Genomic DNA, 24,844 nt, shown 5'->3' with positions numbered 1-24,844 from the left:
TACATTTTGGTACAGCGTCGCACGACCGCGCAATTGTTCGTTAAAGTAACGCAGCTCCAAATCACAAAATAGGGCCTGGTCAGAAAGGGGGCAAATCCTTCCGGGGCTAAAGTGGTTAATAATGTTTTTCATGAATTTTTTGGCAGTAGTTCTACTCTCTTTTGTAGTAGTATTTTGTTGTCTCGGCTCCATTCAAACCATGCAGGTGCAATGGAGCGTGAATGCGTTTTCACATGTCGTGTGTAAGGCAGTCTGTTCATTTCACTGGGCTGTTCTACATATGGGAAAAACGCAAAGGAAGTCCCTGACCCTTGTGAGAAATTGTACCACACCAAAAGGCATGGTGCTATAGCACGAAAATGGACTTTGGTGGGCATGAAAACAAGCATGTTGGCAGATGTGTGGCGGTACCATTAGGAATTAATGGCATCACTACGTGTCAGCAAAAGACCAGCGTGTTTTTGTGTGTTACTGGAAAGCATGCAATTTTGTGTGTATTTCTGATAATGCATAAGTGTGAACAAAGCCTAAGATACAAAACACCTGAATTCTTGAATGTGGATTGTGTGCTCATTTACTCTGCTTTTAGTTAAGTAGTGAAACTAGGAGAGGTAAGAACAAGGGGAAGAGATTACTATTATTAAGAAAACCAACAATGAATCAAGTCAAAGAGGTACAAGTGTCATTTTGATAGTCAAGAAAGAGTATTGAGTTACTTAGTTATATAGTAAATGAGCACCAAACTGCTAACCCATTCTTTAACCAAGTTCTCCCAAGAATTATAAAATTGTGTTAAAAAAACAACAGGACCTCCATGTTGAGAATAATTTTGGCACTGAACATGTTAAAGCTAGTTTGCAGCTTTTATGACCACCAAATGTTATGTCTGGGTACCTTGTTCTGAACTAGCAAGCTTCTGTACGCACTTGTAGCCAGTGTGAGTAAATAGTACCCTTCTTTACCAATTACACTGCATGAGTTATTTGTATTGGGATACTGGAGTTGATTTGCTAAAGGAAAACATGCAGTTCACTTTCCAAGTAAACTTGCACTTTACAAGGGGAATCTTCTCCAAAGCTTAGTGAATGTAGTGAAATTTCACTTTGCAAAGAATACCCATTCATATGCTTGCATATAATTAGATGATGAAAGTTAGCAGAGCTTCACCCCATTTATTTAAGTGGTTGTAAAGTATATATATATATATATATATATATATATATATTTTATTAATCAGGTTTATACTAACCTGCTCTGTGCAGTTGTATTGCACAGAGCAGCCCTGAACCTCCTCTTCTGGGGTCCCCCCCAGCACTCCGGGCTCCTAGTCTTCTGTGTCTGCCCCCATAACAAGCTACTAGCTATGGGAGCAGATGTGTGGGTTTGCTCCCAAGCTAGGCAGTGTGTATCCATAGACACACACAGTGTAGCTCGGCCCTGCCCCCTACTCTCTGCTCACTGGATTTGACTGACAGCAGCAGGAGCCTATTGCTCCACTGTTCTAAGAAAACCATGGAAGACCTGAAAGAGAAAACCTGCAGCCGGGCACAGGGCTGGATTGATATAGGATTCAGGTAAGTGTTAGGGAGAGGGGAACACAAAGTGGAAGGCTTTATACATTAATGCAGAGAATGCACTAAGGTAAAAAAAAAAATCTTCAGAATTTAGAACCACTTTAAGCTCTGGGGTAATTCCCTTGCAAAGTGAACAGTCTGTTTACCTTTTAGTAAATCAACCCAATTAAAGATTGAAGATTCCCTTAAACTGTTCCATCCTTTGGAAAAATATACTACTTTGAATAATGATCTTATCAGTTCCTTGAACAAGTTTGAATAAGATAATTATGAACACTAAAAGACTGAAGTACCTACAAGATTTATAGGACTATGCACAAGGCACTGTCCGTGGTTCATAATAGATGTGGTAGACTGCCTTCCATATAGGAATAAGGAATAAAAAGAAATAAAGACAAAGAAGCCAGAAACATGATCATTTCAGCTCACCTGATTTAACGGACTCACAATCAGAATTATCAGACACTACTGATGAGAGGTCATCATTGAGGAGCTCTGCTTCTTCAATTTTTAGTAAGGATTGTACAGGCAAAGTCTTTTCAGTTCAGAAGGTGACCCCGGATATCAAATCCAACAAAAAGAAAAAAAAAAGACAAGGAGAGGAAAACGTTCCACCAAGAAGATACAACTATCCCCGTCAAGCAAGCAAGGAGCAAAAAGGATTGACACAGGTGAACAATATAGACGTGCAAAATATTGTCAACCTTTCTAATGTTCCTTTGACTGCTTCAGAGCTTTCACTTCTATGTAAAGGTCTTTCTTCTCTCCGTCCATTCATTTTGATGTTTTTAGCACATTTTCAAGGGAAAAGCTTTTCCCTTGAAAAAGTCACGTGCGTAGTGACGCAACGCGTCGGGAGGAGCCGGGTGACGTCACTTCCGGGTTTAAGGCCGTGACCTGAAGTTGTGATTGATACCGCATTGGCTGTCAGCATTTATTTGTATCGTCTATTGTGTAAGTGTACTACATATTTTATTACATAATTTTTGGAACATACTGCACCATGATGGCCCCTCTTTTATTATCTCTATGAGACATCTTGGCACTGTGAAGGATTCATCTAGAGATTAGAGGTCATTAGTGAAGAATAAGGTGCTGCTTTGTTTGTGATCCCACCATCCATCCATAACAGAAGGAATCTGAGGAACATCGCAAGGAGCTTTACTATTATACACGCGTGTTTGGTGTGTATTGAGGTAAGCGGCCACTACACACTATTTATTTGGTGATTAAGAAGGACACTTTGTTTGAATATAACTCAAGCATCAAGATTCACAGTTTATTTGAAGAATCATCACCTCATACACTTATAATTTTTTCATTTACCACTTTGAATCATTTGGACTTTGTTTTGTATAATTTTTGTTGCACGTCATTGAGCATTTATGTTGCATGAGATTTTATCTATAATTTTTTCTGATTTTTTGAATACCACATCTTTACTCCATATTATTGATGAATTAGCGCTGATTTTTTAATTGTTTGCAAATATTACAACAGCCTCCACTTCTATCAGAGATAATCTAACAAGGTCTGAAAGACACCCTCTTAACCGGTTGCCGACTGCCCACAGTATATTTACTGCGGCAGTCAGCCCCGGCCAGGCAGAGTGACGTAGATCTACGTCACTCGCCTGTCATCCGCTTTAGAGCCAATAGCGGGCGAGCGCGCGCCCGCTGAGGCTCGTTCACGGAGGAGTGCGGGAGTGTGACCGGCGGACCCGATGTCCGCCGGTCACACTACGATCGTCGGTAGAACGGGAGAAAGGCAGAGCGGCTTATGTAAACAAGCCGCCTGTCATTCTCCCTGTGTAAAAATGCAGATCAGACGGTTCTACTATGTAGAACCGTTGATCTGTGTTTTTACACTAGGAGACCTGTCCCACCACAGTTAGAAGCACGTCCCTAGGACACACTTAACCCCTCTGTCCAATAAAGTTAACCCCTTCCCTGCCAGTGTCATTTTTGCAGTAACAGTGCATATATATAGCACTGATTACTGCAGTAATGTCACTGGTACCCCCAAAAGTGTCAAAAATGTCAGTCAAGGGTCCGATCTGTCCGCCACAATTTCGCAGTACCGCAAAAAAAAAAAAAAAATCGCAGATCGCCGCCATTACTCGTTAAAAAAAAAAACACCAAAAATGACAAAAATCTTTCCCTTTGTTAGTAAACGCGATAACTTTTGCGCAAACCAATCAAAATACGCTTTTTGCGATTTTTTTTTACCAAACATATGTAGCATAAAACAAATTGGCCGAAAATGTTAAAAAATTTTGATTTTTACTTTTTTTTGGGGGGGAATTTCATATAAAAAAAAGTGAAAAATATTGTTATTTTTGCAAAATTTACGCTCTTTTTTTTGTTTATAGCGCATGATCAAAAAATCGCACAGGTGATCAAATACCACCAAAAGAAAGCTCTGTTTGTGGGAAAAAAAGGACGTGAAATTCGTTTAGGTACAGCGTCGCACGACCGCGCAATTGTCCATTAAATTCACGCAGTAAAAAATCGCAAAAAACCCCCTGGTCAGGAAGGGGGTAAAATCTTCCGGGGCTTAAGTGGTTAAACAACTCAGTTCCCGGACAGATATTGTAATACAGGAGGCTGACAAGGGTGGATCGGTTGTAGTACTTGCTTTTGAGGACTACAAGAATGAAGCTCTATGACAGTTAAATGACACCTCCACCTATCTCATTTTATATACAAATCCAACTAATGTCTTAAAAGAACAGTTGTCTGTTTTTTTTTTTAGATACAGGAGCAGAGACGGGAGTTCTGACTTCTAAGGTAGCAGAATTCCTTCTTGTGGAGTGTCCACTGGTCCCAGTTTTTCATTATTTACCTAAATATACAAGGTCATCCGATAATTACAGGTATTGGTTCTTTATTTGAGAGACTGGGCCAATGGATTGACCAATACCTACAACCTCTAGTTACTAGATTGCCAGGATACATTAAGGACACCTCCATTGTTGTCGCACATACATGGATGTAAAGTCCCTTTACTCATGTATCCCTCACTATTTGGCACTTGTAGCTTTTAAATTTCATCTTTAACATTATCGTATATACAATACTGACCTAAGGGAATTTATTAATATGTCTGTGGGCTTTCTTTTAGAACACAATTATTTTATCTTTGACCAGATATATTATTTACAGTGTAGAGGTGCACCTTCCCTGGCGAACCTACATGGGTTGGTGGGAGGAGGAGTTCCTCTTTTCCCGTACCAACCCATGTGCAGGTGTGATTAAATGGTACTGCCATAAACGAGAATTCCCTCAATCTGGATGTCAGCTTCGAGAGTCATCCTACAAATATAATTTTTTGGATGTTACTCTTGTCATGATGTACATACCAACACTGTTTGTCCCCGCACGTTTCATAATGAATGTGCTAGGAACTCTTTACTTTTGGCTACCAGCTGTCATCCAGCACACACAATTAAGTCAATACCTGTAGAGGAATACACAAGAGCAAGACACAATTGTTCCAGCACTGATACTTTTATTCAAAAATATGATAACTTCACCTCTAGGCTTAGGGAACATGGCTATAAAAAAATGGTTACATTGTTTATCTGGTTATGGAAATGAGATGCAACATGGTTTTGTTCATTTCTTTATTTTATGTTTTGCAATACTGACACTATGTTGATAGCTCTATTAGAGATGGGTGGTACCTGTTTAACTGTTTGTCTGTTGATGCTGTTTTGAGATGTCCCGGTTCCCACTGACTTGTCTCTCAAGTATTTGGGTGATTCATGAGCCTACTGACTGGTGGATGTCCATATCCATCAGGCACTTTGTTGTATCCGTCTTGTTTCTCTCTCTTTATTTGTGTGTGCTTGTTTTGTACAAATTTTAAAAAAAATCAATAAAAAGTATTTGTTATATAACAAAAAAAAGGAGTCACTCAAAAAAACAAAGTTTAGAAATGGTTCTCTGCGTTCTGGTCCTGGAGTGGGGTAGTCAGAAAGCACTTAAAGTAAATGCTGGTATTTACCCCTAAATGAAAGTTTTATTCCACAGCTTTTATACACAAAGGCTTGAGACAAAACACACACATACTTATCTAACAAAAAGTAACATTATCAAACTGCTTTCAAAGAAATCTTAAAGCCCATCTCCAGTTTCTCTGATCAACCCTACCCCAACCTGGTGAGCAATGATTATAAAAAAAAATGAAGGCTGGAATGAACGCTTGCTTTTGCATTGGGAGTACCTAAAAAAACAGAAGATATGCTCATAAAAAATCTGTTAGGCTAAGAGCGAGTCACCAGTATTGCTTTTCCTCATTATTGACTTACGATTCCAGTCCCACCTCTGGCCATGTGCAGTTGCCTCTATCTACAGAAGACCCTGTTCATGCCTTTTACAGGCTTACCCCTTTTAAATTTGTTTGGGCTTGTGTTTATTGGCAATTGTCTCTGTCCAGAACAGTTTACTCCCTATACAAGTCAATGGGATTGCAAGGCAGCATGATGCCGTTAAACCATTTGTTACCAATTACCATAACAAAAAAATTTATCCTGTTCCCTTAAAGCATGTTATACAGCACAGTGCTTCTGCTGTGTCATTTGGCTCCCTGTAACACCTAAAAAATCCTGGCTGATCCTGCCAGTTTCTACCCTCCCCCCGTACACTGACCACTGTATATAATGGCTGCTGAGCCCTGACACCATGGTCAGTGTACGTGTTTCCGTCATCCGCAGCCCTGCACTGTCCTCCTCTGTCCCCCCCCCCTCCCCTCCCCGCCTGTCAGGTCCCATTATGCCGCTCTGCTCCCCTCCCGGCTGCTAAAAAACTATGTTATGTTTACATCATCCCCACTGTTAGATTACAAAAAGTATCCTAGTGCCTGTGCATTATTTTAAAAAAACACGATTTCTACCTGTTTTCTCAGTGCCTATCGGCGATCACGTGGCTCCCGGCTCTCTCCTCCCCAGCTGACGTCAGAAGAAGGTTTCGGCTCCGCCCACTGGAGATGTCAGACGGGGAGAGAAGAGAGCTGGGAGTCCGTTTTTTTTTTATAAAGCACAGGCACTAGGATACAGTTTGTAATCTAACAGAAGGGATGATGTAAACATAACATAGTGGCTTAACATCCAATTTAAGATAAGGAGGTCAAAAAAACTGTTTAACCCAGAAAGATCTCAGAAGTATTTTCAAACTGATTTCTAGTGAAAGCTGGATAAGCCTTACAGCATATTGCATTTGTCCAACTAAACAAGCCTGAACTGGAACAGTTTGTCTTCATAATTGTAATCAATATGTAGGTGTGCTTTGGCTTTCCTTTCAAATAGAACAGGGTGTACTGAAGCTTTCCTAAATGTATTTATGTCCAGAAGATTGCAGTACAACAGACATGGACTCATGGGGGTGTATTTATTATAACAGGAGAGTGCAAAATCTGGTGCAGATGTGCATGTGCATGGTAGCCGATCAGCTTCTTTTTTTTTTACAAATTTTGTCTTTATTTATTTAAGTTCAGTTACATATACAATCTATACATTACAGTCCATCTTTAAATTTCCCCACATCATACCAAAGAGAACATAATAATTCATTCTAGGAACAGCTTACTTATATATAATTATAACCGATCCCAAATCACCTTTTCTTACTCTTTTCCTATCAACTACTAAACAAAAAAAAAACAAAAAAAAGAATATTTTGTAAAATCATGGAGGCCATACGAACATCAACATTCCATTAGTCGTATTCCGCATATCCCTTTTCCATCAATAGTTTTTATTCTATGATTAAAGATTGACACTCCGAGTTAACATAGTCAATCCAATGTTTCCATTTCTCCCTATATTTATCTAGCTGTTGATGAGCAGATAATACTAGATTCTCTAATTTATTTATTTCTTCAACCTTTTTTATTCACAAATTAACATTAGGTGGATCCACTTCTCTCCACTTGAGGGGAATACATATTTTAGCAGCGTTTATCAAGTGTGGAATAATAGATTGTTTGTAGTTTTGAATTGGTGTGCTGGAGGCATGTAGCAGAAAAAGGGTCGGTTCTTTAGGAATTTGACATTTCGTAATTCTCTGGATTATATTCCAAATCTGTTCCCAAAATATCTCTAGTTTAGAACATGACCAAAAAATATGGAGCATTGTCCCCCTCTCTGTTCCACACCTCCAACACCGGTCAGTATTTGTTGCGGAAACTTTATTCATTCTTGCTGGGGTATAGTACCATCTAGTCAATATTTTATAGTTCAGTTCTTGTACTTTTATACAGATTGATGTTGAAAATATTGATTTAATTATTCGGTTTTCCCATTCCAGAGAGAGGGTAATATCCATTTCTCTTTCCCATTCCTTTAGGAAGGGCAGTTGGCCTCGTTCTACCGTTGTCTTTAGCAAGAAATATAATTTAGATATTATATGATCCACTGTTCCGTCTTGTATACATAATTTTTCATAGGATGTTAACTCTTGATCTCCTCTATTAGGGAGCTGTAGAGATCCTAAAAAGTGGCGCAATTGGAATGTCCTCCATGGGTCTAAACGAAAAAGACCTGAGGTGTCTGTTAATTCACCCAATGTCACCCATCTTGTTTCTACTAAGAAGTCAGATACCTGAAAAATTCCTGTCTTTAACAAGTGTTTACATTTTTTGTCTTGATATCCTGTAACAAAATGGGGATTTCCTAATATTGGGTATAGCAGCAAGTTTATTCGTCTTAGTCCAGTCTGTTCAAGTACATTTGCGCATATTTTAACTGTATTTCCTATGATGGGATGTTTTTTAATAGATGTTGGCACTACTTCGTAGCACCAAGGGGCTCTTTTGAGAGGTATCTCACATTGTGCCTGTTCTAGACTCGGCCAAAGCTTATATTCCTCATGGCGACACCAGTCAATCAATCTTCCCAGTTGTACAGCTTGATACTTTCGCATGTCTGGGACCGCTAATCCTCCCTTTATTTTGAGGTTGGTAAGATATTTTTTACCCAGCCTCGGCGTCTAGACTCCCAGATAAAGTTCATTATCAAAGTATCGATCTGCTTAAAATATCGGGATGGAATAAAGATAGGAAGTGCTTGAAAGATATATAAGAATTTTGGTAATATGCTCATTTTAACTATATTGCATCTTCCAAACCATGAATGTGTTCCTCCTTTCCACTTCTGAAACAATAGGTGTATTGATTTAATTAAAGGATTAAAGTTATATGCAAATAATTGCGATATTTTGGTGTAATCAGCGTTCCCAGATACTTTAGGGCCGATTTTGTCCAGTTCAATTTAAAGTTCAGTCTTAATTGTTGTAAAGATTGTGATGGTATCTCTACTCCCATTGTTTCACATTTGGTGAAGTTTATTTTCATATTAGATTGAGTCCCATATACCTCTAATTCATATAACAAATTAGGCAATGATACAATTGGGTTTGAAATTGAGAATAATACGTCGCCTGCGTATGCGGATAATTTATATTGGTTCTTCCCTACTTTGATCCCCGAAATATCCGGGTTCATTCGTACTCTGCGTAAGAAAGGTTCAAGGGATAATATGAACAGGAGAGGTGACAGGGGGCATCCCTGTCTTGTTCCATTTGTAATTGGGAAATCCTCTGATAGTATTCCATTCACCCTTACCCTTGCTGTGGGGTTCGAGTAACTCTGTGCTATCCGCTCAGCTTCTAACTTCAACTTGTTCAATTAAGCTTTGACAAAAAACCTGGAAGCTGATTGGTTTGTATGCAGAGCTGCACCAGATTTTGCACTCTCCAGTTTTAATTAATCAACCCCATGGATTTTAGCAATTTCTTATAGGACCATGATCACATTGCATTTTATTTTAATCCCAGTCATAAAAGGTTGTGCTAAAATAAAATTGATATAAACATAACACATATATACAGTGCAAAAAAACTGTCCAGTAGGATAAAAAAAAAAAAAAATAAAACAAAGTGAAAAGCTCTTTATATGTGACCAGGATATCTAAAGAATGTAGTCATCATCTGCCACTAAGTGCGAGATCTTGACTGAAGCACCACCACCTGTGTATGGGTAAAATGTCTGCTTACCAGCTCAAAGGGACAACACTAATGGCTAAACACCCAGCCAGGGCCTTTCAATGCTGCTCCTATAGGTTCTGTTTAGAGCCAAAGATGAAGATCATCTGGATAATATCTCCATAAACGAATTCCCAGAAATATAAAAATGCTCCACATAGTGTAAAATCTTAAGGGTATATTTTAAAAGTAAGATTACACTTACATCGATGCAGTTAGAAAAACGCCTTAATAACACTTTCACCGGCTGGCATTTTTTTATAATATTTTAATTTAATATATTTTTTTTCAAGCTGGAATTCTATTTTATTCAAAATTATTTGATACAAGATATTGTAACTACAAAGTGTCAAAGAAAGTAAAACTGCTGGGTCTTCAGAACACAAAATCACTGAGATTTCAATAGACTCAAAGCTCCGGATTTCATTGAGCAGCAGCATCTGTATGTTCATTGACTAAAAATCACAGAGGCTTCTTTCCTTTTGGCTTTTCCCCTTTGGACTTCAGAAGTTTCTGCTAGTACTGGAAATGCTGTCTGCATTTAGCCCAAATATGCCCTCTGTGGCTAGAAAATCTAGCGATGTCACGTTTTATGACGATATGCGTAAGGCGCTACCATTGATTGGACGCTCAGCACGCTCACTTGCCGCTGACTTTTAAATTGCTACATGTCTTAAATCTTTTTACTAAATGTAAGTGCAACATTTTACTTTTTCAATAAAGCGCTATCTGTACAGTCTGCACTATTGCATGTCCATTTTTTGAGGTTCCTTGGAGATGAAATACAGAGGTCTTCTTTTGGATTGACTCAGCTTTATGCCCATTGGATCATCTTTGAGATCGCTCCTGTGATGACCTTAGATCCTGTCTGTTACTATGTGCCTGATTTGACTGCTCTATTATGGGGGTCAAATGCTTCTGGTAAGCATTTTGTGTGAATATCACGATTGGGTGTTCATCTACCTTGTATTCAACCACTGGTGCTTGGGAATCCGGTTTTGGTTCTCTCCTCCTGGTTTCCTTTGAATTGGACTTTATTAAATATTTTTTTTTGACTGCACATTACTACTTATTGGATTTTTATCCTTTATATGGTTCACTAGCTTTTGGCGCTGCTTTTATCTTTTTTATATATATTGCATAGGTTTGTAATCCACTTATTTAGCCGGCTGCCTTACTTCATTCATTTTATTTACATATATGTGATTCATTCCAAAGCACAGATATTACCACCTTCTGTTCGCAGATTCCTTCTCCTCTTTGACTGCCTCCAGCGCATCTATCCCCCTGTGCTGGTGGAGTAATAGGCTATGGCACTCAGGTATTAGAGAGTGCTTGTGTTAGTATAATACAATACTGAAAATATGAAACACAGTGTACATGAACAATATAAGAATGCTATAGACATGGGAGACCTCGCACTACGTGCTGTATATTTTACACAGAAAAGAAGCCTCGTTCTGGTAGCATATGCAGTTATCTTTCTCTTTCTCCTTACAACCTGTTGTATTCTGGTATATGAAAATAAGAAATGTACACTCATGAGATAATTAGAGGAGTGACTCCTCTCTTATCAGAGTTTTCAAAGTAAGCTAACAGATAACAATCATCAGTTTAAAAGCTTAGAAAACATAAGAAAATACTATAAATTTGACCCAAACCCATTATAATTAACTTTTAAAATCAAACTTTTTCAAATCTACAGATTTACAGCTGCAAAATATGTATAATCCTATGCTTTGTTGCTAGATCATTTTTTTCCCATTTCTTCCACTGGCATGTTGTTAAAAGAAAAGAAAAAAATTTATCTTGGCCTTCTTAAGTTTTCAGGTAATTGTTGCGTAAGATTTTGCATTGCAACCACCTCATAAAAAAAAGCTTTATTGTGCTCTTGCAGTAAACTGATGGACTTGGCAAATAACAAAAGGATTGAGTTCTGGTAATTCAGAGTATGACATGCACTGTAGTGAGCTCAATATACAGTAGACGCTTACTACTTCACAATACTTGGCTGCCTTCTCCTTGTCACTGGAGTACGTCACCAATACATTTTTGATTGCGATAAATGACTGCCAAATTGTTGCAAACTCTAAGATTCATTGGCAGAGGCACTCCAGGTCTAATGTAGGTGAAATGCTAGGGCAACATTCAGCCCACAACTGCAACAAGTAGGACCCAACATGTCCCACTAGGCTGATATATCAGAATCAGAGAAGTAGAAAATATTTTGTATGGGGTATGTGTACCTACTGCTACAAGAACCAACATAAGAATATAAAGGCGTTAATATGTAGACATATTTTATACTCTGCAATGTCAGAGAGAAACATTATTAGAGGTCAATGCAGTATATCAGGGGAAAAAATAGGGTATTATAGAGGATTTGAATAGCTTTATACAGTCAAATAGATTAGGTGTTTCATCTGCACTAAACATATTAGCCAGCTGAATATCTGGTGACATCAGAAACGTCAGGCGAGGCAACATTACACTCATTTCAAAGCAGAATGACTGACTGAATATCCTGTGACATAAAAGTCAGGCAAGGTCATCTTGTAGTCAAACTTTCCTCAGAGGATATATATATTTATACTGTATATACACTTACTGGCCACTTTACTGGCCACTTTATTAGGTACACCTGTTCAATTACTTAATAACACAAATTGCTAATCAGCTAATCACGTTGCAGCAACTAAATGCATTTAGGCATATAGACGTGGTGAAGACGGCTTACTGAAGTTCAAACTGAGCATCAGAATGGGGAAGAAAGAGATTTAAGTGACTTTGTGGCATGGTTGTAGATGCCAGACTGGCTGGTCTAAGTATTTCACAACTGCTGATCTACTGGGATTTTCACGCACAACCATTTCTAGGGTTTACAGAGAATGGTCCGAAAAAATAAGATTTTTGTAAGATCTTACCGAAAATCTTTTTCTCTAAAGTCCATTGGCAGACGCAGCCTCATCTTCATCAGCTGAATGGGTTATGCTGCCCCCTTCAGGAGTAGTCTAATCCGGAAACAATGTACATGTACACGCCCACGGGGCTGTCCCCACAGGCATAACCCACACACACTCAGCTCAGCAAACCAGTTTAGTTGCAAGCAGTGAAGAAAAATCTTTTACCGTAAAATTATTTTCTCTGAGTCCTCTGACAGTTGCCGCCCGATGGTATTAGCCTTCACTAATGGGTAATGGCACCCTATGCAGGAGCAAGGCTAGGCAGATCATTGATTATTAGGTTAATACAAAAAACGTTTTATACCTCGGCACGAAACTAGGGCGCCATCCCTCAGCCATTATCCTGAACCCAATCTCATATTACCTCAGTTTGTAGCAAGCAGTACCGGAAGGCAACAACCCCCAGATCCAAAAAACCAGAGGGGTGGGGGCGGCGACTGTCAGAGAAAATTTTACGGTAAGTTCTTACAAAAATTCTATTTTCTCTTACGTCCTCTGACAGTCGCCGCCCGATGGTATTAGCCTTCACTAATGGGACGTCTCAAAGCAATGCAGGTATGAGGGGTGGGAAAAAAAATGCAACCAACTCAGAAGGTAACGCAAATAGTCGGGCAAGCAACAACCTGAGCCCACAAAAAACTGGAACAAACCCAGAAACAACAAAAAAACACACCAAGAAGAAGGGACAGAAAAAAGATGTCCCTTCAAACTGCCGCACTTTGCGGCCAAAGGAGGCATCCGAAGATGCCAAAACATCAATTTTGTAGAATTTTGTAAAAGTGTGCACGGATGACCAAGTCGTCCCCTTGCACACCTGAGCCACAGAAGCCTGATGGCGAAAAGCCCAAGAGGCGCTGACAGCTCGGGTAGAATGGGCCTCTACCGGAAAAGGAGGAACCTGACCCTTAATAGAATAGGCCTGAACAATCGTCTGTCTGATCCACTTAGAAATGGTCGCCGCGGAGGTGGCCGATCCCTTCCGAGATCCCTCAGGAAGAACAAAGAGAGAATCAGACTGCCGAACAGACTCCGTGGCGGACAGGTAAACTTTAACCGCCTGGACCACATCTAGGGAATGCAAGGCAAGTTCCTTGGGATGCCTAGGCCGCGCACAGAGCGAAGGCAACACGATATCTTCATTGAGGTGGAACGAAGAAACCACCTTTGGAAGAAAAGACTGATTGTGTTGCAGAACCACCTTATCTCTATGAAGCACCAGATAAGGAGAACGGCAAGACAAGCCCGCCAGCTCAGACACTCTACGAGCCGACATGATGGCCACCAGAAAAGCAACTTTCTGGGATAACACCGGTAGAGGAATCTCTCTGATGTTCTCAAAGGGAGGTCGTTGTAACACAGACAAAACCAAATTCAGATCCCAGGGAGCTCTCCTCGGGGGAGCCAAATGCCGCACCCCTTGAATGAAGGTGCGGACCAAGGAATGCGACGCCAAAGGACGTTGAAAAAATATGGCCAAGGCCGACAACTGACCCTTGACCGTGGTCAGTGCCAAACGCTGATCCACGCCCTTCTGTAGGAAGGCCAAGACCTTTGCCGCCAAAAAGGAACGAGGATTAAAATCATGCACTTCGCACCAGGCGATATACGCTTTCCAGGTACGATGATAAATCTTTCTAGGTAGCTTTACTAACCTTTAACAAGGTAGGAATTACCGCCTGTGGAAGACCTCCATCTCTCAAGACCTGGCTTTAAACAGCCACGCCGTTAAAGCCAGAGACTGTAAAGCAGGATGGAAGATCAGTCCTTGAGACAGAAGAATGATGACTGAATGATGTCCGCATACCAGGACCGCCGTGGCCAGTCCGGGGCCACTAGAATGACTGACATTCGTTTCTGACGCCAACCTGCGGAGGAACCTGGACAACAGTTGAATCGGAGGAAAGGCATACAGCAGTCAATACCGGAAGCAAGGCACCACCAATGCATCCGTGGCATCCGCCAGAGGATCGCGAGTTCTGGCCACGAATCTTTCCACCTTTTTGTTGAAACGGGATGCGAACAGATCCACATCCGGAGTCCCCCACCGGGCGCACAGGAGGTGAAATACCTCTGGATGCAGGGACAATTTCCCCTGGTCCCCCTGGTCCAAAGTCTGCCAGTTTTCCACACCCAGAATGTGAACAGCCGAGATCGCCGGAACGTGCGATTCGGCCCAAGACAGGATCTCTGCCACTTCTTTGGCCGCCCAGGCATTCTTGGTGCCCCCTTGGTGAATGATATACGCCACAGCCGTGGCATTGTCCGTCTGTACACGGACCGGACACCCTTGAAGCAGAGACGACCAACGGAACAGACAAAGCTTGATCGCTCGGAGCTCCAAGACGTTTATCGGCAATGAAGCCTCCACCGCCGACCACGTCCCCTGGGCACAAAGCGCGTCCAAAACACCTCCCCGGCCCGACAGGCTGGCATCCGTGGTGAGAATCGTCCACAGCAGAGGCCGGAAGGTCTGGCCCTGCATCAAGGACGATGGCGACTGGAGCCACCAGAAGAGATCCGATCAAACCGGACAACTCAGAGAAATCCTCCTGTCCAAGGACTGAGGCATCCTGTCCCACCTGTCCAGGATCTCTGCTTGCAGAGTCCTGGTGTGAAATTGAGCAAACGGGACTGCTTCGAAAACCAAAACCATCAGACCCAGAGCCCGCATGCAGGCCAGCAAGGAGGAGAGATCGTTGTCCCTGAGAGACCTGATCTCGTCCCACAGAGTCACGATTTTGCCCTCCGGAAGAGAGTCCAGGACCATCCCCAAGTACTGAAGACGAGTTGAAGAAGTCAATGCCGTCTTCTGAAAATTGATGGTCCACCCGAACTCCTGGGGTGTCTGAACCGTCACAGCCAGATCGCTCGCCAAGGTCACACAGGAGCTCAACCTTAACAAAAGGTCGTCCAGGTAACCGAGGACCGCAATGCCCCTTAAACGCAGCAAAGCTAGAATATCTCTGATGACCCTCGAAAATAGGGATGTGCAGATACGCATCCTTCAAGTCGATGGAGGCCAGGAAGTCCCCAGGCCTCAACGACTCCACCACCGACTGGAAGGATTCCATCCTGAACTTCTGTATCCGTACAAAGCGGTTCAGAGACTTCAAGTCCAGAATCGGACGCACCTTGCCTTCCTTTCTGGGCACCGTGAACAGGTTGGAGTAAAACCCGCAAAACCTGTCCCGTGAAGGAATGGGTACAATGACTCCTTGGGCAAGCACATAGTGCACTGCCCCCATGAGATCCCTGAGACGATCGGGGGGCAGCTGGAGATTGGACGGGAAGAACCTGTCTGCGGGGCGAGATCAAAACTCGATCTTGTACCCTGAACGAATAAGCTTGTGAACCCACCTGTCCTGAATGCTGGACAACCAGGGTTCCTGAAAATAATGCAGATGTCCCCCCACCCCGACAACGGGTGAGGGTGTCCCTTCAGGAAGAGGTGGACTGGCCCGCCGAGCCAGACTGACCGGCTTTTGGCTTACCGGACCACGGTTTCTTGTGGCCACCAGAAGGTCTTACCCTTATCCTGTGCCCCGAAGGCAGGAAAGGAAGTGCACTGAGTCTTGAAAGAGGGCCCCCGCCGCGTGTGGGAGTGCTTACCCTTAGTGACCTGGGGCAACAGAGTACTCTTACCACCCGTGAGATGACTGCCCACATAGGGGACCTCAGACACCGTCTTTTTGGAAGCGTAGTCAGCCGACCAGCTTTTTAACCAGGTAATGCGGCGGATTGCGACCCCGACCGCGGACAACCGGGCGACTAACGGAGCCTCGTCCAAGGCCGCATCACACAAGTACATCCCAGTCTGGGTGATCTGATCCACCATGGCAAGGGCAGTCGGAGAGGCCGACTCCGCCACCAGAGTGCTGCGAAGCACCTTGGACCATGCCGTGAGAGCCTGAGGGGCCATCACCGAGGCAAACACAGGTTTTAACAGGGAACCCGCCAACAGATAAATGTGGTGGGTAAGCGCCTCCACATGCCTATCCGCCGGATCTCGAAACACCTGGGAATCCTCAAGGTGGACTTATTCAGCCTAGACACAGTGTGATATACTTTAGGGGACACCGTCCAACGCTTGTCCACAGCCTCCAAAATGCATAGTGGAGGGAAAAACGTTTAGGCACCACCAACATATGCTTGATGCGCCACCACTGGTCATTCAGAATCTCGTGAAATTCCTCCAGGCAGGGAAAAACCTGACCTGACTTCTGGGGTCTTCGGAACCCGAAAGCAGACCACTTACTTGACTGAGATGGCTCATCATCGAGATTGAGAGTTTCTTATATGGCGCTAATGAGAGCATCCATCGCAGCGCGGTCCCGCGCTACCGAGGAGGAAGATTCCTCCTCCTCCTCTCCCTCAGAAGCGGAACCAGGAACCCTCAGGGGGGCCATCATCCGTGGCAACCAATTCGGGCTCAGAGTCAGAGGACTGGGAAGGCACAGGCCGTTTTTTGGAGGAGCGTTCCGACATCAGCAGATCCACCTTGGACGCCAAAGTCGCAAGAGCAGCAGATATAGAGGCCATGGAAGAGGTTTCAGGGGAACCCGAAGCCCCCACCAGGTCTGCAGGGAATTTGTTGTCCTGGGAGTCCATATTTGCCATAGAAATTAAAAGGGACGCTGGCCCTTTAAATCAGCAGTTCCCGCGGAACACCCCCCCCGCACTCTGCACTAACTGAAAGAGCCCCTTAAGAAAACACACTAGCCACAAGAAAAAATAGTTTTTGCAGAAAAATGGCAGAAGGATGTGCAAAAATCCCCCAGCTTGTCAGCACTTGCCACCAGCGCTGTTCTCTGAGGAGATGTGTGAAGGAGGAGGAAGTGACCTCACGCCACTAGAGGCCCAGCCCTCGAGCCCAGAAAAAGGTGCCTATGGAAACTCAACATAAAAGGACACAGGGAAAATGGCCACTTGCCCTTAATAGACATCTAAGATGGCGCCCGATCGGGATTTTTTGCAATATCATAACATGGCTGCTGCCCTTACACAGAGCCCAGTGATCTGCCCACAGTAAACATGGTGGCCGCTCTAAACAGCGGCAAAGGAAGCGCATACACGCATTCTGGCTACCACAGGGCACCTCAGAGCTATGGAGCACCCCCCCAAGTACTACCAGAGACCACCAGCCCTGCTATCCCCTAAGAGTGGGCCCACAAACCCCCCAAAAGTCCCCAGGGACAAGGGGGTATCAGTACTCACCAGTCCAGGAAGCGGGCACCGCTCTGATATGGGAGACCTCCCACCCTAAGTGGGGGTGCCGTCAGCCAAGGAGGGATGCTGGCAACACACAGGCGATCCGGGTTGAGACACCCTCAGCCAAGACGTAGCTCCGCAGGCTCGTCCCCATTCCAAGGGGCACTGTCGTTGCGAGGCCTGGGCGTACCAGTAACCTGCGACACTAGTTGGCAGGCTGGGACTCCATAAGGATATATAATACCCAGTACAAGGTCCAGCTCTGCAGTCACTTGTAGTCCTCCAGGAAAAGAATCTCTGACTAACTAGTGATAGTGAGAGAAATAAAAATCTATTATGCACAGAAAAACACATAATTTGAGAAAAAAACAAAGAAAACCGAGACACTAGGTCCCGGCCAGGAAGACCTAACTGCTCCTAAGCTAGGCAGTATAAAACTGAGGTAATATCAGATTGGGTTCAGGATAATGGCAATGTGTAGGGATAAGCCCGCAAAGACCCCAGTACTGTACCACCTCCAGGGAGAACCCTCTCAAACAGCCTCTGCAGCATGGAGAAGAGACACAGGAAGTAATCTCGGCCTGCAGCAGGAAGAAGCATCACAGGAAGTGACCTTGGTCTGGATGTAAAAGTTCACGCTGCCAGTGCAGTATATACTACACAAAAATGGTTGCCAATACATTTTAATGGTAAGCTCAGGGAAAATGGCTGCCCTATACAAGTAAATGGGGAAAATCTGCACATTGCCCACCTTTAAGAGGGCGGTGCCCACGGAGAGCCATGCAGCCAGGGACCCCCAGAATGAAGGCCTAAAGGATCTACAACCAGACCCAGCAAGAGACAATGTACTATTGCTACCCCCTCAGGACGCCAGGCGCCCCAGTTACATAGCCCCCTGTGGGGACGGTAGAGGGAGACAGGGCACAAGGTTGGGTACCTGACAGGCCAGGGGGATCTTTTAGGAGGTACAGGTCCTATTATCCTCAGGAGAGGGCACACATCCCCCCAAGGCCACCAGGGGCAAGGGGGGGGGTCACATTTACTCACCATACCATAGACCGGATGGGCTCTGCCCCGGGCAGACCTCCTCCCACCTGAATTGCTGCCAGCAGAGGGGTACGCTGTGACTCAGGGCATTCCAGGTCGTCACGTCCCGGCAAGGCATCCGCTCGCAGGCTTGTCCCCATCCGGAAAGAGGCACCTGAATTGGGGGTGCTGCCAGCCGAGGGGTACGCTGCGACTAAGGGCGTTCAAGGTTGTCGCGTCCCGGTGAGGCATCCGCTCGCAGGCTTGTCCCCATGAGGAAAGAGGCACCTGAATTGGGGGTGCTGCCAGCCGAGGGGTACGCTGCAACTCAGGGCGTTCAAGGTCGTCGCGTCCCGGCGAGGCATCCGCTCGCAGGCTTGTCGCCATCCGGAAAGGGGCACCGTCATGGCGAGGCCTAGTGCGGGCTATAACCTGTTCTCGCTCGTAGGCCAGGCTGGGGGGACCATAAGGATCTAAATTATCCAGTGCGAAGCCCCAGCCCGCATTGCTTGTAGATCACCAGGAGAATCCCTCTGAACACTAGCTAGCAAAGTGAGTAAAGAGAAATAGTCCCAGCAAGAAACCTAGGCCCTACTCCTTCTCTGGGCAGAAACAAACTGGTTTGCTGAGCTAATGGGCCATACACACTATACAATTGTCTTTAGGTTTTTTCCCTTTAGATTTACCAAAACCATATAATATGAGGTCAAATTTAAACACTTTCAATTTGTATGCAGTCAGGCAGGCCCTTGCACTACATAGTTGAAGGTAAATCTAAAGGAAATCTAACAACAAAAGTTGTATAGTGTGTATCCTGCTTAAGTGTGTGTGGGTAGCTCTGTGGGTGTGTACATGTAATTTTTTTCCTGCATAGACTACTCTTGCAGGGGGCAGCATAACCCATTCAACTGATGAAGATGAGGCTGCGTCTGTCAATGGACAATAAAGAGACAATATCCAATCAGTTGTCCGAAGCAGAATGCCTTGATGTCAGAGGAGAATGGGCAAACTGTTTTGAGATAATGGAAAGGCAACAGTACCTCAAAAAAACATCCTGACAGACCCTTGCATCTTTCATCCAGTGCTGCACTGACGTTTCTGGATTCTGAGTCATGGGAAAAGCAAAAGAATTGTCAAAGGATCTGCAGGAAAAGGTAGCGGAACTGTAAGAAACAGGAAAGGGATATTAAAAGAAATTGAGAATGCCAATCAGGAGTTTTCAAACTCTAATCAAGAAGTGGAAAGTTGTTTGGGATGCAAAGAAAAACCCACAAATAACTTCATCTGAAATACAGGACTCTCTGAAAACGTGGTGTGGCTGTTTCAAGATGCACAATAAGGAGGCACTTGAAGAAAGATGGGCTGCATGGTCGAGTAGCCAGAAGAAAGCCAAATGCCACAAAGTATCCTGCTTACAATACGCCAAACAGCACAGAGACAAGACTTAAACCTTCTGGCACAAAGTCATTTGGAGTGATGAGACCAAAATTTAGCTTTTTTGGCCACAACCATAAACGCTACATTTGGAGAGGAGTCAACAAGGTCTATGATGAAAGGTACACCATTCCTACTGTGAACACGGAGGTGGTTCACTGATGTTTTAGGGATGTGTGAGCTACAAAGGCACAGGAAATTTGGTCAGAATTAATGGCAAGATGATTGCAGTATGTTAACAATAATTACTGGAGCAAAATTTGCATTCATCAGCCCGGAAGCTGCGCATGGGACGTACTTGGACATTCCAACATGACCATGATCCTAAACACAAGGCCAAGTTGACCTGTCATTGGCTACAGCAGAATAAAGTGAAGGTTCTGGAGTGGCCATCTGAGTCTCCTGACCTCAATATCAATGAGCCACTCTGGGGAAGATCTCAAATGTCCAGTTCATGCAAGACAGCCCAAGAATTTACAGGAACTGGAGGCTTTTTGCCAGGAAGAATGGACAACTTTACCATTTGAGAAGATAAAGAGCCTCATCCACAAATACCACAAAAGACTTCAAACTGTCATTGATATTAAAGGGGGCAATACACAGTATTAAGAACTGGGGTATGTAAACTTTTGATCAGGGTTATTTGGGTAGTTTCTGTTGTCATTATGATTTAAAAAGAGTAAACACAGTTGACTGATAATAAATGGCTTCAGTCAAACACTAAACATGAGTGAAAGAAAAGTTTTTGTGTTATTCATATTCTCTGAAAAATGACCAAGAAATCATAAATTCTGCCAGGGTATGTAAACTTATGAGCACAACTGTATATAAATGTAACTGGGGGTGTATATGTATATATATATATATATATATACACACACACACACACGCATGCATACATACATACATATATATATATATATATATATACGCAGTGTATATCTTATACACATTTTTTTTTCTTTTTTTTCTTTTTACTAATAACGATTTGAAGTAGGGTGCAAAATCCCAACTGTACCTTTTCTTTGCCAGATTGTCTCCACATCTGAAAAGAGGAAGGCCGAAACATTGCTTCTCTGCTTCGTTTTGCTGTATGTGTAAGATTTAATTCAGCTCTGCAGACAGATATTTCCAGCAAAACAGATATTCATCGATTTTCATCCATAACATTATGACCACTGACAGGTAACGTGAATAACATTAACTCCTGACAAAGACACCTTAAAGTGGGTGGGATATAATAGGCAGCAAGTGAACATGTTTTCCCTAAAGTTGATGTGTTGAAAGCATAAAATAAATTGGCAAGGGTAAGGACTTGAGCCACTTTGACAAGGATCAAATTGTAATGGCTATACAATTGGGTCAGAACATCTACCATTGGTAAAGGCGTGAACAGACGACCAGGTAGCCGCCTTGCAAACCTGAAGCACAGATGCCTGATGGCGAAAAGCCCAGGAAGCACTAAGCGCCCGAGTAGAGTGCGCCTTAACAGGGAAAGGTGGAACTTGACCCTTAATTAAATAAGCCTGCACAGCCGTCTCTCTAATCCATCTGGAAATAGTCGCAGCAGACGCAGGCAGCCCTTTCTTTGGACCATCCATGAGTACAAAGAGCGAATGTGACTTACGAAAAGACTCAGTAGTCGCCAAGTACATCCCGATTGCCGGAACCACATTAAGAGTATGCAGTGCATATTCCTTAGGATGTTTTGGCTTAGGACACAAAGATGGTAACACAATGTCCTTGTTTAAGTAAAAACTAGAAACCACCTTCGGAAGAAAGGACGGATCCGGACTAAATACCACTTTATCCCTATGAACCACCAGATAGGGAGAACGACAGGACAAAGCCGCCAGTTCCGACACCCTGCGCACAGAAGTAATAGCCACCAAGAAGGCCACCTTATGGGATAAAGTAAGCAGGGGAAATCTCCCAAATACTTTCGAAAGGAGGTTTCTGAAGAACCGAATAACACCAAATTAAGGTCCCAAAATGGCAACGGAGGTCGCACCGGAGGTACCAGGTGTCGCACCCCCCTGGATAAAGTTACGCACCAGGGAGTGGGTGGCCAACAGCCTCTGGAAAAAAAGTTGCCAAGGCCAAAACCTGAACCTTGGTAGTAATTAAGGCCAACTTTTGATCAACTCCCAGTTGAAAGAAAGGCAAAATCCGCACCACCAAGTAAGAACGAGGGGAAACCCCAAGAGACTCACTACACGCAATGTACGACTTTCACGTACGATGATAGATCTTCCTAGAAGTCGCTTTTCTCGCTTTAAGCAGAGTGGGAGTCACTGAAGCAGTCAATACCCTGTCCTTCAGTACCTGGCTTTCAACAGCCAAGCCGTCAAAGCCAGAGACCGTAAAGCAGCATGGAAGATTGGCCCCTGAAATGTAAAAAATCCGCGCTTAGGATAATTCTAGATTTCTAGTATTTAATGTTGGCTGCAGCCCACCTTTATACTATATTGCTAAGAATATAGTGAGAATGAAGGAAAAGGAGGGGGAAGGTGTATGGCGCTGCCAAAAAGTGCTGATGTTTCTAGATGTCCAAAAAATAGGTGTTAAGGGTATATACAATATAAATCACCACTATGAATAAAGTGTCCAGTGCATCGTATGTGTCTTCCTAATAAATGTGCAATACTAAAGGATAATTCAACTATGTAAATGATAAATATTGTGAAAAAAAGTGGATACAAAATAGGTGAAAATTGGTATGATAAGAAAAATATATGAAATGTATGAATTATACAAAATATAAAAACTATATAAAAGGTGTGAAATATACAAAATATAAAAAAATATATAAAATATAAAAAGTGGATCCACTTAAATCTACAGCCGTAAAATACAAAACATCAAGTATGACTTAAATGAGGTGCACAATAAGTATGTAAATATTATGGCAGCAGTAATACAAGAATAAATAAGTCCGTTACACCTAAGAAAGAACGAATAGTCCCACAATGCTAGAAAAACTTTTCCTAAAAAACAGGGCAAAAAAGGTGACTTGAGTGCAGGTGTTCTGATGATAAATATTAAAGGTGCTCAGGTATATGGTGACCATTCCGTGCTCCCCGCACCCCTTGGACCGCACTCACCAGAACTATGTACCCCTGCAGGGGTATCAGGCCTTGAATCTATAATCCTGGATCTCCTCCACTGACCATCAAAGTGGTTGGGTGGTCCAATTATCTGCCCGAATCTTGTAAACCCGGTTCCGCGGTGAACACTCAGTTGTAGTCCTATTCCCTATGGATCGCCTCAGCGCCCACAGCAAAAGCGTTCTACCACAGGAGATTCACTTAGAATTAGGGTATTGGTATACCAATACCTTCTACAAAACGTAAGCTTAGACTTGAAAAGATGTACCAACATCTCTCCACCAAGTCCTTACTTTTCACCAATTTTCAAACCTTCAGTACTGCATTCAAGGATGTTTTATTTTTACCTCAAACCATCCTTTACTTTACTATGCATCTTTCTTATATACCTTGCACCTCAGATGACTCCCATCAATGTGCAAACACCACAGATGATCTCCATCAATGTGGAAAGTTATACACTATAGCCACATTGAACTACATTGGACCAGAAAAAACGTGGCCCAAGAAGTAATTATTACTATTATTATTTTTATACTATTTATTACCAACAACTCTTCAGGTTGTTTCACCTGTGGCTCCAACTACAACCATACCGCACTTTTCTCACCCAATACAGCATTGTTCCTGCAGCTCCTGGAAAAAGTCTGGGAAAGCAATACTCCAGAAAGTGGACAAAAAATATGTATGTTAATCTACAACTTTATATATAACCTAAACTTGAACAACTATATACTACTATTTCTGACAATTTATTGTACTTATTCCTAGAATCGGTAACATCCTTGATAAAGGCCGCTACAGGCCGAAACATGTTGGAATACCGATCAGGCCCCTCTCTGCAACCATTTCCCATTCTCTGATATGAGGAACAGCAGAGCAGGACCATCTACCTTTCTTGTCTAAGTCACCATTTTCACGTGTAACCACACCTACTACTTTTTTTCTCTTCACTATCACAATGGGACTTTACCCATCAATTCACTCAAATCTCTGTATATAATTATACATGTGAATAAATTTTATCTACAAATTGTACTACTACTGTTTACTCGCCTTACTCCTGCCCTTAAAATCCCATACTTGACTTGAGGCACCACAAATCGACAAACTATACTCTCGGGATGGTGGCAGAAACTATTTCTTTCCCTTCCAGCTAAGATCCAAAAAACATTTCTTCAACTGTTTTATGGAAGCAATCAGTTCATCCATGATTGCAAGCTCTTCAGGCGAGCCAGGGGGAGAAATATCAACCCCTTCAACTTCAGCCTCCACCTCGGACCCCACGAGATCCAGGGAGGAACGGGACCCTGATAAGGAGACCCCCACCATAACAGCCCCATCACCTTCACCCTCAGAATCAGAGGAAATAGAAACTCTGGGCCTTTTAGTAGATTGAGCAGCCACCAGCATCTGCACCTGAGCAGCAAGGCCAGCCACTATAGCGGCCAAATCCCCCCCTGGGGGGGAAACAGCAGACCCCTGGCTTT

The sequence above is a fragment of the Pelophylax lessonae genome (assembly GCF_965119305.1).
Source record: "Pelophylax lessonae genome assembly, chromosome: 2".
NCBI lineage: Eukaryota > Metazoa > Chordata > Amphibia > Anura > Ranidae > Pelophylax > Pelophylax lessonae.
The sequence above is the reverse complement of the archived record's forward strand: the minus strand, read 5'-3'. Positions refer to the sequence as shown.